The 14,680-nt window shown below is 48.5% G+C and overlaps 2 protein-coding genes and 2 pseudogenes across 2 annotated transcripts in view; 1 reads left to right on the top strand and 3 right to left on the bottom strand.

Annotated features, from left to right (window-relative positions):
* The window catches only part of LOC114116223 (tyrosine-protein kinase RYK-like), an 83,182-nt pseudogene extending 77,773 nt beyond the window's left edge, over positions 1-5,409 (bottom strand).
* Positions 1-14,680, top strand: part of LOC106991302 (low-density lipoprotein receptor-related protein 11-like) — a 284,456-nt gene that overhangs the window by 205,644 nt on the left and 64,132 nt on the right. The gene's annotated exons all lie outside the window — the stretch shown is intronic.
* Positions 1-14,680, bottom strand: part of LOC114108720 (UL16-binding protein 2-like) — a 189,493-nt gene that overhangs the window by 83,626 nt on the left and 91,187 nt on the right. The window lies entirely within an intron of this gene.
* LOC114116080 (EP300-interacting inhibitor of differentiation 1-like) lies at positions 1,939-2,587 on the bottom strand (annotated as a pseudogene).

Here is a 14,680-nt window from a genome sequence, read left to right on the forward strand (position 1 = left end):
GAATCAAGATTGCCGGGAGAAATATCAATAACCTCAGATATGCAGATGACACCACCCTTATGGCAGAAAGTGAAGAAGAACTAAAAAGCCTCTTGATGAAAGTGAAAGTGGAGAGTGAAAAAGTTAGCTTAAAGCTCAACATTCAGAAAACGAATGGAAAAAAAGTTACTCCTTGGAAGAAAAGTTATGATCAACCTAGATAGCATATTCAAAAACAGAGACATTACTTTGCCAACTAAGGTCTGTCTAGTCGAGGCTATGGTTTTCCCAGTAGTCATGTATGGATGTGAGACTTGGACTGTGATGAAGGCTGAGCTCCGAAGAATTGATGCTTTTGACCTGTGGTGTTGGAGAAGACTCTTGAGAGTCCCTTGGACTGCAAGGAGATCCAACCAGTCCATTCTGAAGGAGATCAGCCCTGAGAATTCTTTGGAAGGAATGATGCTAAACCTGAAACTCCAGTACTTTGGCCACCTTATGCAAAGAGTTGACTCATGGGAAAGGACTTTGATGCTGGGAGGGATTAGGGGCAGGAGGAGAAGGGGATGACCGAGGATGAGATGGCTGGATGGCATCACTGACTCGATGGGCGTGAGTCTGGGTGAACTTTGGGAGTTGGTGATGGATAGGGAGGCCTGGCATGCTGCGATTCATGGGGTTGCAAAGAGTTGGACATGACTGAGTGACTGAACTGAACTGAGAAGCCTTTTTAGGAGATAGTGATCTTAAGATACTAGGGGCAAACAGGATTTAGAAAGATAAGAAACAAACTGAGGAATGTGGGATGAGTTACAATGTAATCACAAGTACAGAACACATAAGAGAAAGTAGATAATAGATAGTAAAGCTGATTCTGAGAGAATCACTGAAGCAGGAACTCTGTTTGAAGGGCAACAATGATTTCTGGAGACAATAAATCTGGGTGGGGTAAAGTGAAAATACCAAACCTCTGACCTAATGCTTTTGTCAAAGTATAAAAGAAAACCTGAAGCTTGAAATAAACATGTAGGCCCGTACCTCCAGTCAGAGGCTACATCATTGTCCACCGACACTGCTCACCCCTTCAGGCTGATTCCCTGGCTGCCGGAGCTGGACTCCGGCAAGCAACAGTTAGAACTGGACATGGAATAACAGACTGGTTCCAAATAGGAAAAGGAATATGTCAAGGCTGTATATTGTCACCCTGTTGAAGAATTGATGCTTTGAATTGTGGTGTTGTAATTGACACTGGAGAGTCCCTTGGACTGCAAGGAGATCCAACCAATCCATTCTAAAGGACATCAGTCTTGGGTGTTCACTGGAAGGACTGATGCTAAAGCTGAAACTCCAATACTTTGGCCACCTCACGCGAAGAGTTGACTCATTGGAAAAGACTCTGATGCTGGGAGGGATTGGGGGCAGGAGGAGAAGGGGACGACAGAGGATGAGATGGCTGGATGGCATCACTGACTTGATGAACGTGAGTCTGAGTGAACTCTGGGAGATGGTGATGGACAGGGAGGGCTGGCGTGCTGCGGTTCATGGGGTCGCAAAGAGTCGGACATGACTGAGCGACTGAACTCAATATGTTTTCAGTCCGAATAACTCAAAGACATTTTATGTCCCAAGGTGCATAAATCAGTCATTTTTTTCTCATATAATTATCATCAGTGGGCTCTTGACTGGCAGTCTATCTTGGTCGTAAGTTATTCTTGCAAAGCCATTCCTTACAGTGAAACATGAACAATTATCTTCCCCAATAAGAGGAAATTAATCTGAATAAACAACAAAGTCAAAGCCATAAGTGTCTCTGGACATTCTTGAAAACAGGTTTCGACAGTACTAAGATACTTTGCTTTAACAATTTTCCTCCTTTTTCACAACTGTGCAGTCACTATCTTTTTCTACTCTGCTCTTTTTTTTGAAGTGGGGTGGGTGGGGGTGGGGTGGGTGGGGAGGATCAAGCTTTTCATTGGCACAGAACTATTTGGAATGAACCCCAAAGACAGTGGAATGCTGGGTCTCTCCTCAAGCAGCTTCCTCCTCTCTTAACAGCATTTAACTACTCTCTATCAATGATCTCATCACAGCCGAGTTCTTCAGTCAGACGATTGACAATCATAAGTGAAAACTCTCCGATAAAAGCCAATTGATCAAACAGGGTCTTCTCAGAATGCATCTGAAACCCGCCATCCAGAGCTGCTTCTCTGGCTCTGGAGGTTCTCAGAAACATCCTGGTGGCTTCTTCAAGGGCCGCTGATACTCTGTAGCCCTCACCGCTGAGCAGCTCCTCTTCCGGAGAGTCATAGTCGTCCTCCCTGTCATCGAATTCCTCACCCTTGCCCTCGAATTCAGGGCCCGTGATCTGGCCTGGCTGCTCCCCAGGGCTGGGGCCCCTCTGGGGCCATTGGCTGGGCCGCCTCCTCCTCCGTGGGGCCTTCCTCCTCCAGCTGCGGCTGGCACCGGCCGTGAGGGAGGGGTTCTGGGATAACTCTGGGCTCCCGCCGCCTACCTTGATATGCAGAAGGTCACTCTCACCAGGCACCACATCCATCTGCAGGTCATTGCTCTCTTCATAGAGCTCCGACAGCTCTTTCATTTCAGACATAGTGTAAGCAGCAAAACCTCCCCGCAACTTGTTCGTTTTCCACCCAGAAGCTTGCTCTTTAACTGTTTCTCTTTATTTGGATATTTTTCATCTACTAAAACCCTATGAAAAATACACCCCAAAGTACTTCTTTTAGAGTTATCCTCTTCCTGGATACGTGAAACATGAACTTCCAGATGTTCAAGCTGGTTTTAGAAAAGGCAGATGGCCAGAGATCAAATTGCCAACATCTTCTGGATCATCAGAAAAGCAAGAGAATTCCAGAAAAACATCTATTTCTGCTTTATTGACTATGCCAAAGCCTTTGACTTTGTGGATCACAATAAACTGTGGAAAATTCTGAAAGAGATGGGAATACAGACCACCTGACCTGCCTCTTGAGAAACCTATATGCAGGTCAGGAAGCAACAGTAAGAACTGGACATGGAACAACAGACTGGTTCCAAATAGGAAAAGAAGTACGTTAAGGCTGTATATTGTCACCCTGCCTATTTAACTTATCTGCAGAGTACATCATGAGAAACGCTGGAATGGAAGAAGCATAAGCTGGAATCAAGATTGCCGGGAGAAATATCAAGAACCTCAGATATGCAGATGACACCACCCTTATGGCAGAAAGTGAAGAAGAACTAAAGAGCCTCTTGATGAAAGTGAAAGAGGAGAGTGAAAAAGTTGGCTTAAAGCTCAACATTCAGAAAACTAAGATCATGGCATCCGGTCTCATCACTTCATGGCAAATAGACAGGGAAACAGTTGAAACAGTGGCTGACTCTATTTTTCTGGGCTCCAAAATCGCTGCAGATGGTGACTGCAGCCATGAAATTAAAAGACACTTACTCCTTGGAAGGAAAGTTATGACCAACCTAGACAGCACATTAAAAAGCAGAGACGTTGTTTTGTCAACAAAGGTCCGTCTAGTCAAGGCTATGGTTTTTCCAGTGGTCATGTATGGATGTGATAAAGAAAGCTGAGCACCGAAGAATTGATGCTTTTGAACTGTGGTGTTGGAGAAGACTCTTGAGACTCCTTTGGACTGCAAGGAGATCCAACCAATCCATCCTAAAGGAGACCAGTCCTGGGTGTTCACTGGAAGGACTGATGTTGAAGCTGAAACTCTAATCCTTTGGCCACCTGATGCGAACAGCTGACTCATTTGAAAAGACTCTGATGCTGGGAGGGATTGGGGGCAGGAGGAGAAGGGGATGACAGAGGATGAGATGGTTGGATGGCATCACTGACTCAATGGACATGGGTTTGGGTGGAACTCTGGGAGTTGGTGATGGACGGGGAGCCCTGGCGTGTTGCGGTTCATGGGGTCACAAAGAGTCGGAGACGACTGAGCGACTGAACTGATAAAAACTGATCTCCCAGGATATCTCAGTATCCTTCACCTTAGCTTTTGTCTCCAAAAAGTGACACTTTTCGACTCCCACTCCTCTATCCCAAGGGTAAAATAACTGGAGATGGGAGTTGCACTGTTGGGTGTGTCGCCTCTCAGATACTGAGTCATCTGCAACATGTCTGAGACAGCCCTTGGGAACTACTGGGCACTGATGCTGCCATCCACTTCCATCATTTTCATACTATCAAGGTGATGTGAAGTCGCTCAGTCGTGTCCAACTCTTTGCGACCCCATGGACTGTAGCCTATCAGGTTGCTCCGTCTATGGGATTTTCCAGGCAAGAGTGCTGGAGTGGATTGCCATTTCCTTCTCCAGGGGATCTTCCAGACCCAGGAATTGAACCCAGGTCTCCCACATTGCAGGCAGATGCTTTTTGATCAAGGTGCAAAACAGCTAATATTTCAAAATATTACTGCAGAGTAAATGCCTGCACTGATATAAAACACACATGTAGAAGGGGCTGGAGCTGCGAACAGGATCGTAAATAGTTCTGCTAGTGATTCTGTACAAAACTGAAGTCTTCAAATTTTCTGTGGCATATTTTTTGTCATTTCAGCTTTAAGACCATAAAGCTTTTGGAAGACTACTGTCAAGTGGAGCTGCATTGGAAGATTAGAAGATTCTTATAACCTCAGAATCTACTTTGCCAGAACAGGAAAACTCAGTCTGAAACACAGAGACAATGCGTGGCCACTTCCCCGAAGTAGAAAAGTTGAAGAGGGAATTCCCACAAAATTGTTTACTTGGAAACCTGCTTTATGTTCAAACTCTGACTTTGCAAGCCAAGTGAAGGGCAGGGAATTTGTCTCGCTGGGTATTAACAGCTGAAAGGATTAGTGTTAGGTGCTCAGTCCTGTCTGACTCTGCGACTCCATGGGCTGTTGCCTGCCAGGCTCCTCTGTCTAAGGGATTCTCCAGGCAAGAAGACTGGAGTAGGTTGCCATTCCCGTCTCCAGGGGATCCTCCCAACTCAGGAATGGAACCTGGGCCTCCTGCATCGCAGGCAGATTCTTTACAGGAATAAGGTCATTTCTCACATAATGAAGTTATGCATCAAGACCCAAGAGCCAACACACCCGGTTCTCGCTCAGGTAGAGGCTCGCGCTGACCTCCCTCCCGCTGCCCCTTCCCCCCCGCCCACCTCCTCGCCCCTGACTGCTGGTGGCAGGGCGCGGAGAGCTGGAGGGGCGGGGGACGGGGTGCGGGGAGTCGCGGGGCTGGCTCGAGCACAGCAGAGCCAGCAAGAGCAGCACCGGCTGCAGCCTCAGCTCGCAGGATGCGCGGCCCCGGGAGAAGGTACCTCAGATCCGTCCCGCTCGGGACCGCGCCTCCGCCGCCCAGGAGAAGCTGGGCCGCGGGCCGTGGCCATCCCCGCCCTGAGCCCTTCACAGATCCGAGCTTCGGCCGTGGCCCAGCTCATCTCGTCCTAGCACGTGGCAGCCAGCCCCGAGCCCTTCACAGACCCGAGCTCAGCCTCCACTTCCCCGCTCTCAAGCTCGGCCCCGACTTCCCTGCAGCCCCCTGCGTTCTGCAGGTGAAATTTATCACCTGTAAAGAGCGCTGGTCTTTCAAGGACGGAGAGCGGTACCGATCTGAAGGGTTTGTGTGAGCAGATGGGGTGGGGGGAGGGCGTGCTTTTCGAGGAGATATCTGGGTCTCTTCTTCCGGGGACGGCCACCTGTCCCAAAGCCTCTGGTCCAGGGCTCCCACTTGGCAAGGGCAGGCCGGGGTCTTGAGGGCAGCATTTCCTGCTGCTTTCTCGCCACCTTTTCTAGGAACTTCACCTCGGAAACTCCCGGCACCACTATTTCACCAAAGTCACCTGTTTTCTGGCCCAGACGGTGGGTAACCAGCCCGGAGAAGCCCCCCCACCCCCCCAGGAGCAAAGGGGCCAGAGGAAGGGACAGAGGAGGGCGGGGGTCACACAGCACAAAGTTTCCCTAACCCCTGGTATACCCCAATCCCCTTCCCCGGTTGAGTCATTCCCTCCCACCCTCCATCCACAACGGAGAAGGTTCATCCCTGAACTCACCGCCTGAACGGATAAAACAGAAGTAGAAGCAGAAAACAAAGACTGGCCTGGGAACCCCTCATCCAGGCCATTGTCACCCCATCCCAATTCCACAGGAATGCGAGGTTGCCTGGTTGCCTGTCGGAAGTGGGGATTATCTGAGACCTAGCTGGCTCTGGCTGCTTTCTTTTCTGCCTGCTCCTTTCCAGCCGCACCCCTCTGGGGCCCGCCCCTTGTGCTGGGTCTAACCAGCTTGGCCAGGCTTGTCCTAAAAGACCCGCTGGCTCCTGATTACCAGTTGCTGTGCCCCATCCCTTCCCTCTAGAATCGTGGGCTCATAGCTAGAATCTTTGCAGTCACATAGCATTCACTCAAGATACCTCCACAGTGCAACAGAACCAGAATTTCTAATTTCAGAAGGCAGAACGGCCACCACATATCATAACACGGAACACAAACTATGCACTTAGGCCCAGCTGCCCTAATTGGTCTCCCCTTTAAATCAAAGGCTACAGTCTCTCAGAAAACCTCCTACAAAGACCCAGAACTTCAGCTCCAATACTAACATAGTAAACTGAAATAGCTCGGGTCTTGAAATGTTGCAAAGGGAGGAAGGAGGCCAGGTTGAAAGAAGAGGGGAAGGAGGGGGGACCGAAGGGGGCCTTGTGGACATCACCTGCCACCAGGCATTGCAGGACTTTTCCCTGGGCTTCCAGGCAGGGAGGATCGGAACTCAGCCCTCCAGAAACCAGACAGCAGACCAGAATTCGAGTTCTCTGCTCACTGGAAGTCATCAGGCTCCAACCCTTCAACTAGATGCCTGCATTCAGGGCCAGGACAAAAGAGGAAAGTACAAAAGGAGGGACTGAAAAGAGGAAAGGGGGAAAAGGTCAATAAAGTCTCTTTCTTACCCAGTCGGGGCACTAGCCAGTTGTCTGCATCAGGAGGAGAACAGGGACAAAAGAGTCCTTGTTTCTACCACTGGGTCTGGTCTGTCAGCATACGAGCTGGTCCCTGAGTACCTGAGAGGTCAGCTGTGTTGAAGAAATCCCACCAGAGTTGCCCTTTGTTGCAGGAAGGGGGAGCCCTTCCCAGGAACGAGAGTGGGTTCTTGTCTAACATTTGGAAATGAATTGTCCGAGCAGACACAGGCACTGACAAAGCAACAGACTTCATTGGGAAGGGGGCGCCCAGGTGGAGAGAAACAGCGTAAGGGAACCCAGGAGAACTGCTCTGCCATGTGGCTCACGGTCTCGGGTTTTATGGTGATGGGGTTAATTTCCAGGCTGTCTCTGGCTGGTCATCTTGCTTGATCCATCTTTGGTCTTAGGATCCGTTCGGGAGGTGCAGGCATCTCTCAGCCAAGATGGATTCCAGGGAGGCTTCTGGCAAGCTGGTAGGACACATGTACTGTCGCATCCTCTCCCCCTTGGACCTTCCCCCAGTTCTTCTGGTTGATGGTATCTTGTAAGTGCTGCATTCCTCACCAGGACTTCTGGTTGTAAGATAATTCACGCAAGTGGTCAGTATCAGCCTGGCCAGGGCCCGTGGTTTTGGTCAGTGGTTCCCGTAACAGAGCCTTGGTGGAGGATTTTCCCCCTCACGTTTGTCTCATTCAGTCAGTCTTTCGTGCTGCTTCCAACCAAGATTTCAGCATCTCTGAATTCACTTCTTGGGGCTATCTATCCGGTGATGAAGAGTGAGCTCATCACCTGTTGGGACTGACAAGCCCTCTTAATTCTTTGAAAGTGGGTCCTTGTCTTTGGACCTTTTTTTTCACTCCAAGAGACTGCCAATGACATCAATGTCTGTGACAGAGGGCTCCATCTCTGTTATCATGGAGGTCCTGGCCTTTGCTGGCTTCAGGGGTGACTGAGCCCTGAACTAGGAGGGGCATGCAGAGTCCTCAGCATGGGCAGTGCCCCGTTTCGTGTCTTGTCACTGAGTGAGGCTGGGTTTCCTATTTATAGGTGCAAGCAGAATTTTAAGGAAGTAGCAAGAACAATCAGGTTCTTGGAAGTATGCTCTGTTGTGGACACCGATTAAAATCACCTCCCAGTTGATTTCACTCCCATCTGGGGTCTGCAATTTGTCCGGGTGCCAGGAGCATGCACGGGGTAGGGTTGGCCAGGGCTGTCCAGGTGTCAGGAGAGGCTCGTCTTCCCCCACCTGGCTGTCCTGACCAGGACCCTTACACTGTCCTTCTGTCTTTCTCCTGCTCTCCCAGGCACTTGCCTCTGCACCATCCTCCTCCACTGAGGCTACCAGGTCCCCCATGTTGCCTCTTTCCAGGGACCCTGTCCCCCAAGCCTATGCACGAGGCCCTGACACATCCATCACCTGAACCCACCAAGCTGGTGACCCACCCAAGCCTGCATGCTGTTCTTCCCCCAGCCCCCATGTGTCTCTTCTCCCCAAACCATCCAGGCCCCCTCCTAAATAGAAACTCAAGTGAATCAGTGACATGAAAGTGAAAGCCACTCAGTCATGTCTGACTCTTTGCGACCCCATGGATTATACAGTCCATGGAATTCTCCAGGCCAGAATACTGCAGTGGGTAGCCTTTCCCTTATCCAGGTGATGTTCCCAATCCAGGGATTGAGCCCCGGTCTCCTACATTGCAGGTGGGTTCTTTACTAGCTGAGCCACAGGGGAAGCCCAAGAATACTGGAAGAGTAGTGCCTTTTCTTTATAATTGGTCATCTACAAATCCAGCTGTCCCATGGCCCTGCACCAGGGCAGAGACAGATCCTGTATCCTGGTACAGGTTCTTCTGCCTCCCCACAGCTGCGGCACAGTAGAATTTATTGGCAATAGATGCCTTGCCCATCAGTTGATGAATGTGTAGAGTAGGAGGGCTGTGACTCCTATTGTTTGATGAGGAAAGGGCTCAGTTCTGGGGGCCAGCGTGAGGAACTCCGCCCATGGCAAAGGTCATGAGGAAGGAGGCTTGGCATACGCAAAGGCATGATCAAGCCTCAGGAAACCCCCTGTTCCCAAGCATCTAACCCCAAAACCAGAGTCTATTTTATGCTCTGACCTACACCTCTGACTTTACGGGGGGCTCTCCCCCATAACCGTTTCTCTCGGAGAAGGAGTAAACGTGCAGCTCCAAGGCAATAAAAATTCTTGGGTGTGACAAGAGTGTTTCAGCTTATGGACTCCTCTGAAGGTTATCTAGCCCACCTGTATAGGTTCGTCCAGCCACATGTGATTGTTTATAGCCTCCCAACCTGAGAGGCATGAGATGTTTTAGACTTACTAAAGGCAAATTCTTTTGGGGAGTTAGAAATTATTAGTATAATGGGTTGGTTAGGAATTATATTGGTGAAGGGTTTTTCATTTGTTGTGTCAATAATTGCTGCTAATTCCCTGCTCTGGGTGGGACAAGGATGTTTCAGGTCAAACCTCTCTGCTGACAGACTAGCTTGTGTGACAGGATTATCCATACTGCTGCCACTACGCACATGATTGTTTACTACCTCTCAACCATAAACAGCACAGAGAGTTTTGGAGTATTTTGAGTCTTAATTAGCACAGGGCTTTTTCTTCTTGTTGAGTCAATGATTGCTGCCAGGCCTCCATATCCTTAGGCACCTGGGAATATATTAATCAATGTATTTGGAATATAGAAAAGGAAATATAGTAGTTTTTAAGGTTAGCAATACTAGACTTTTTGAGTTAATGGATTTTCTCTTTTGTAATAGATCACTGTACTTTGTTATAAATCACTGTGTCCTTGCTATGTAAAAATGTAACTTTATCATATCTTAAGACTAAATAGATCTTAAGGGGAGCATTGGTGAAAGGATTTTCATTTGTTGGGCTGATGTTTGCTGCTAAATCTCCATGTCCCCTGCCCTTATAATGAATATAACTAACATATAGGAGAAATAAGTATTAACCTTTAAGCATATAGGAGAAATAAGTATTAACCTTTAAGACTAATCATGTTAACCTTGGGTTAAATAAATTCCTTTCTTGATTGTAACTCACTACACCCTCACCCTATAGGAATGTAACTTTATTTGGAGGGTGGTGCCTGGTTTAAGAAAAACACCCTTGGAAGAAATAAGTTTTTGGTTATCAGAAAGAAAGGATCATAAAATGTCAGCAGGTCTCACTCATGGCCAGAAGATGATGTACCTTTTTTATACATTTATGTGTAGCACCTGATTTTGATAAAGGTCAGGACTGCTGACTCCCGCGTGACTCTGTATTCATCCCTATGTGTAACAAAAGGTATATAAGCAAACCCAAAAATAAAGAAATCGGATCAGTTTCCGGAAAGACTGATTCCCCCATGTCGCTTCTTTCTTGCTCCCGTTTTTCTGGCTGAATTCCCATCTGGAGCATGGATGCTATTCCACGTAATCCAAGTTATTCAGCCTCTTTTTCTCCACTAATTCTCCTACTACACTATCTGTTTCTAATCTCTCTATATCTGTGATTAAATATGTATTTTTCCAAAGACGCCGACTCCATCCCCACCTTCGAATCACCCTGGATCCACCGGGGCTGGACCCCGGCAGCTCAGGTCTTAGGATTGGGCCCACACAGCTCAAACACCTAATGGGGGAAGCATAGGTCATATATCCAGTCACTCCTGCTGTGATGGAAAATGTGGTTACTCATGAAGAAGGTAGTAGAGAGTGTTTCCAGAAGCTGGCGTGTCAGGTGATTATGAAGGTATTCCAGAAATAGAACAAGTGAGATGAGAAACAAAAGATTCTGGAAAGAGGGAACAAAAGAAGGAAATCTCTGGAATCAAAATGATTCCATAGTTGAGTCATTTTGATTAGTGAATATTCCAAAGGCCTGGGATGTGAGGAAGAAATGTCAGAAGGTGGGAAGAGAAAAGGAGTATGACAGAGCATCCCCCGGGCAATTGTCCTCCCAGGACCAAGTCGTGGCACATGGACCATTTTCCCAAACACACAGACACACACACACACACACACACACACACACACACACACACACACACACACACACAGTGGGATAGGTCTACCTCATTTCAAGAGAATTACCACTCCGTCTTGAGCATCTTAATTACCCATTGTCTTTGGCATTTTATCCCAATGAACGAAAACTTGCTCAAGCCTGCCCTTACAGTCTCCATTTGAGATTTTCATGAGGAAATCAGTCACAGCTCTCTGATTGTCCAGGGTCTGCCTCCAAGATGAACCACTGTTCAATTTCTGTTCTCTGAGTCAAAAGAAGAGGATTTATCCTTGGAAGCCAAACTGCCAGAATCTGCTGGAGCATCCACTGCTTTGCCCTGACACATCACCCTCCCTGCAGGGTGGGAAGTCCTACCTCCAGCAGGTGAGGTCAGTGTCTGGTCTAGACAACCTGTCCCAGTGCCCCATCACTCCTCTGCTTCTCTTCCAACCTCCTGGTCCTGCTCTATCCTCTCTGTTCCTGCAGGACCAACTTCCAGTCTGTATGCTGCTGCTGCTGCTGCCAAGTCGCTTCAGTCATGTCCAACTTACCCCATAGATGGCAGCCCACCAGGCCCGCCATCCCTGGGATTCTCCAGGCAAGACCACTGGAGTGGGTTGCCATTTCCTTCTCCAATGCATGAAAGTGAAAAGTGAAAGTGAACTCATTGAGTCGTGTCCAACTCTCAGCAACCCCATGAACTGCAGCCTACCAGGCCCCTCCGTCCATGGGATTTTCCAGGCAAGAGTACTCGAGTGGGGTGCCATTGCCTTCTCCGTCCAGTCTGTATGCAAACGCATAATTCTGTAACCCTACAATGATTCTTCTGCCTCTGCCCTGGGCCTTCCTACTTCCCGCCGGTTGTGACAGTTTCCAGCTTCATGTCAAGTTGGTGTGTTTTCTTTTGTTTTGAGTTCTCCCCCAGATTTTTCAGAGTCTGTGTCTTCCTAGGCCTTTCACCTTCATGTCCCGGAGGACCAAAGAATTTAACCTTCTCATTAAACAAAGATAGTAAACAAAAGTCTTATTGCCCTGGCCTGGACCACACCCTATGGTTGTCCTAGTTTGGGCTCAAGATTGGTGGGGAAGTCATCACAAAGAGAGTGAGAGTCTGTGACATAGAAATGCAGGTGATGGTTGGGGTTGGGAGTGTTAGGTAGGTAGAATAGGAAACAGGAGTCCAGAATGGTGGTGGCTGCAAGACAAGGAAGGGGAAAGCCTGCGAAAAGAGAACAAAGGAAGGTCTGAGGACCAGAGTGAGGACCTCAGGTAGAACAAACAGCACCCCTGGCTAGCCCAACTTACAAAGGGCTGGCCCAGGGGGGAGGAAAAAACATATAAAAAGAGGAGCCAAAGGATGGGGAGTCTCTCCAACACACCTGCCCACACTCCGCACATGCGTGCTCCTTCTGTCTCTCTTCTCTTCGCATCTTTGGGTCGGCATGCCCTCACGCCTCGAGCATGTATTTTCCTATTATTTTTTAAATAAAATTGAGCTGTAACACAGAGCTGTATCACTGATCTAAGAGCTAAAACATGGTCTGTTCAAGACCTGAGAACTATAACATGGTCTGTCCAAGAGCTATGACATGCTGAGGGCTCTAACGTCTGTCGCTTCAAATTTTTGTTGAGATGAGACAGAACTGAGGAGAATACACTCGCCTGACATCTATGGTGTCATGACTCGGGTTTAACCTGGCTGAAACAACCTCAGCGTGGTCCTGCAAGGAGGAGGCCAAGGACAGCAGGAACCCGACTCAGCAAAAGTTCTGGCGGTAGAAGCCAAACACGAAGAAAACCCAGCGCAGGGGAAGTGACAAGAAGCCCATCATGCTGGAAACTGGGACAGTGAAAAACGAACTCAGCAGAAAGCTCACGCAGCTCAGTCTCAGATTCCAGAAGACCTCCCGTTAAGGTAGGAGGTCCTTGCTCCTGCTGCTGGAGGGACATATGCCTAACGGAAATCTTAATTCCTTTACAATCTCTTGTTTCTTGTTTCCTCGAACCCCCCAGGAACAGGCGGGTGGCAGTGGGTGCAATTGAGGGACTCTGGAGAGGTTGCTCCTCAGTATGCCCCGAAGGCACTATCTGCTGAGCCCCAGTAGCTGTTACCCAAGCCACTGGGGGTTCTTCTGTTCTTAATCTTCTTCTTGCCAAGGAGCAGGCCACTGAAAACTGTGAGCACAGGTCAGGTATTTAGCAGATTTTCCGGCAGGCTATGAAGGGGATTTTCCCAGGTTTTTCCCACTGCTTTTTCCTCCTGTCCTTCAGCTCTCTCTCCCGGGACTCGAGCCCAGCCAAAACCTATGAAGCTCAGGCTCTGGTGTCTCATTGCAAAAATTCAGTGAGAGATAAAGCGATAGGTAAGAGGTAGATTTGGTAGGATTCAGAGAGAAGCACACTCTCCAGGGTGTGAGCTATTGCAGAGGGCTCTGGCCTTGGAATGTGGCCTGGCTAGGTTTTGTGAGTGGGATGAATTCATATGCTAATGAGTGGGAGGATCATCCCAACCTTGGGGAACCAAGTCTCCATCTTTTGACAGTGCCTCCAGTGCAGCTCACTGAAACTGAACTAAACTGGAGCTGTCCTGCCACCCATGGGTGTGTCATTTAGTTTACAGACTAGGGATTAAGGTTTACTTGAATTTGACTTTTCATATTGGACCCGATTGATTTTAATTGGTTTATGTTATGCCCTTGGGCTATGTCATGCTTTCAAAAGTTGTGCCCTGCCCCCTTTCCTCCTGTTTCATGCTCTTTTCCTGAACCCTGTCCAGGCCCACAATGTTGCCTCTACAATCTTCTGGAGGGACAACCAGAAAATCGCTGGCCCTTGGGAGGGAAATACTGTATAATATCCAACCCCTCTAGATACTCAGGCCTTCATCTTCCATGTTTCCTACAACATGTGCAACACCAGCATCTCTCAGTGAACCCGCTGGGGCTGGCGACAGGCACATAATGCCTGCTAGAAGTCCATCTGTTGGCATCCCTTCAAAGATGATTGGGCTTCCAGGGATAATGTTTGACACTTCGGGAGTTAGCCCTGCAGGCTGTTTGGGTCCACACCCTTACCAACCTTCTCCTAAAGTTACAAACGTATCCCCAGATCAAATCTCCATTCCACTTTTATGGAACATCTGGTCTGTTGCCTCTTAACAAATTTGTTCTTATGCCAATTACTAACTCCTACAGTCAGGACCCTGCCCCTTGTAGGCAATGTTGCTCCACCCAGACTATTATTAACATACCTTAATGCCCCTAACAGGGCCAGATAACCCATTCCTTTGTCATTACTTCTGTTATTACCTAAAGTGGGTCTATGACAACAAAATGTTTACCTGTGGATACACTCTAACCTGCTCTTATGGAGGACTAGGGGAGGAAATCAGTGACTTACAATCATTTAGAGCAGTAAGAGGATAAGGCTTATGACTGTTTCACAGGTTCCCAGTCTCAGGGCACAGGCTTGGATTGCTTTACATTAGGGTTTCTATTCCCATCTGCGGTCAACAAACTGGCAATAAGGTAAAATTATAACCCCTTAATCCTACCCAGCACTGGTCATGCAGGAGATCTTGGGGATGCCCAACTCCAGTCTGAGGGTCCCAGGAGGTCAACCTGCCTTGACCTGCCCAAGATCTGGTCCTTGAAAAGTTGTCATGCCTCAACTTGCTTGGGGATCCGCCAGTCCAGGGGTCCCAGGAGGTCGTCATGCCTTGACCTGCGGAGGGACC

Source organism: Ovis aries, chromosome 8 (assembly GCF_016772045.2).
Source record: "Ovis aries strain OAR_USU_Benz2616 breed Rambouillet chromosome 8, ARS-UI_Ramb_v3.0, whole genome shotgun sequence".
NCBI classification, from domain to species: domain Eukaryota; kingdom Metazoa; phylum Chordata; class Mammalia; order Artiodactyla; family Bovidae; genus Ovis; species Ovis aries.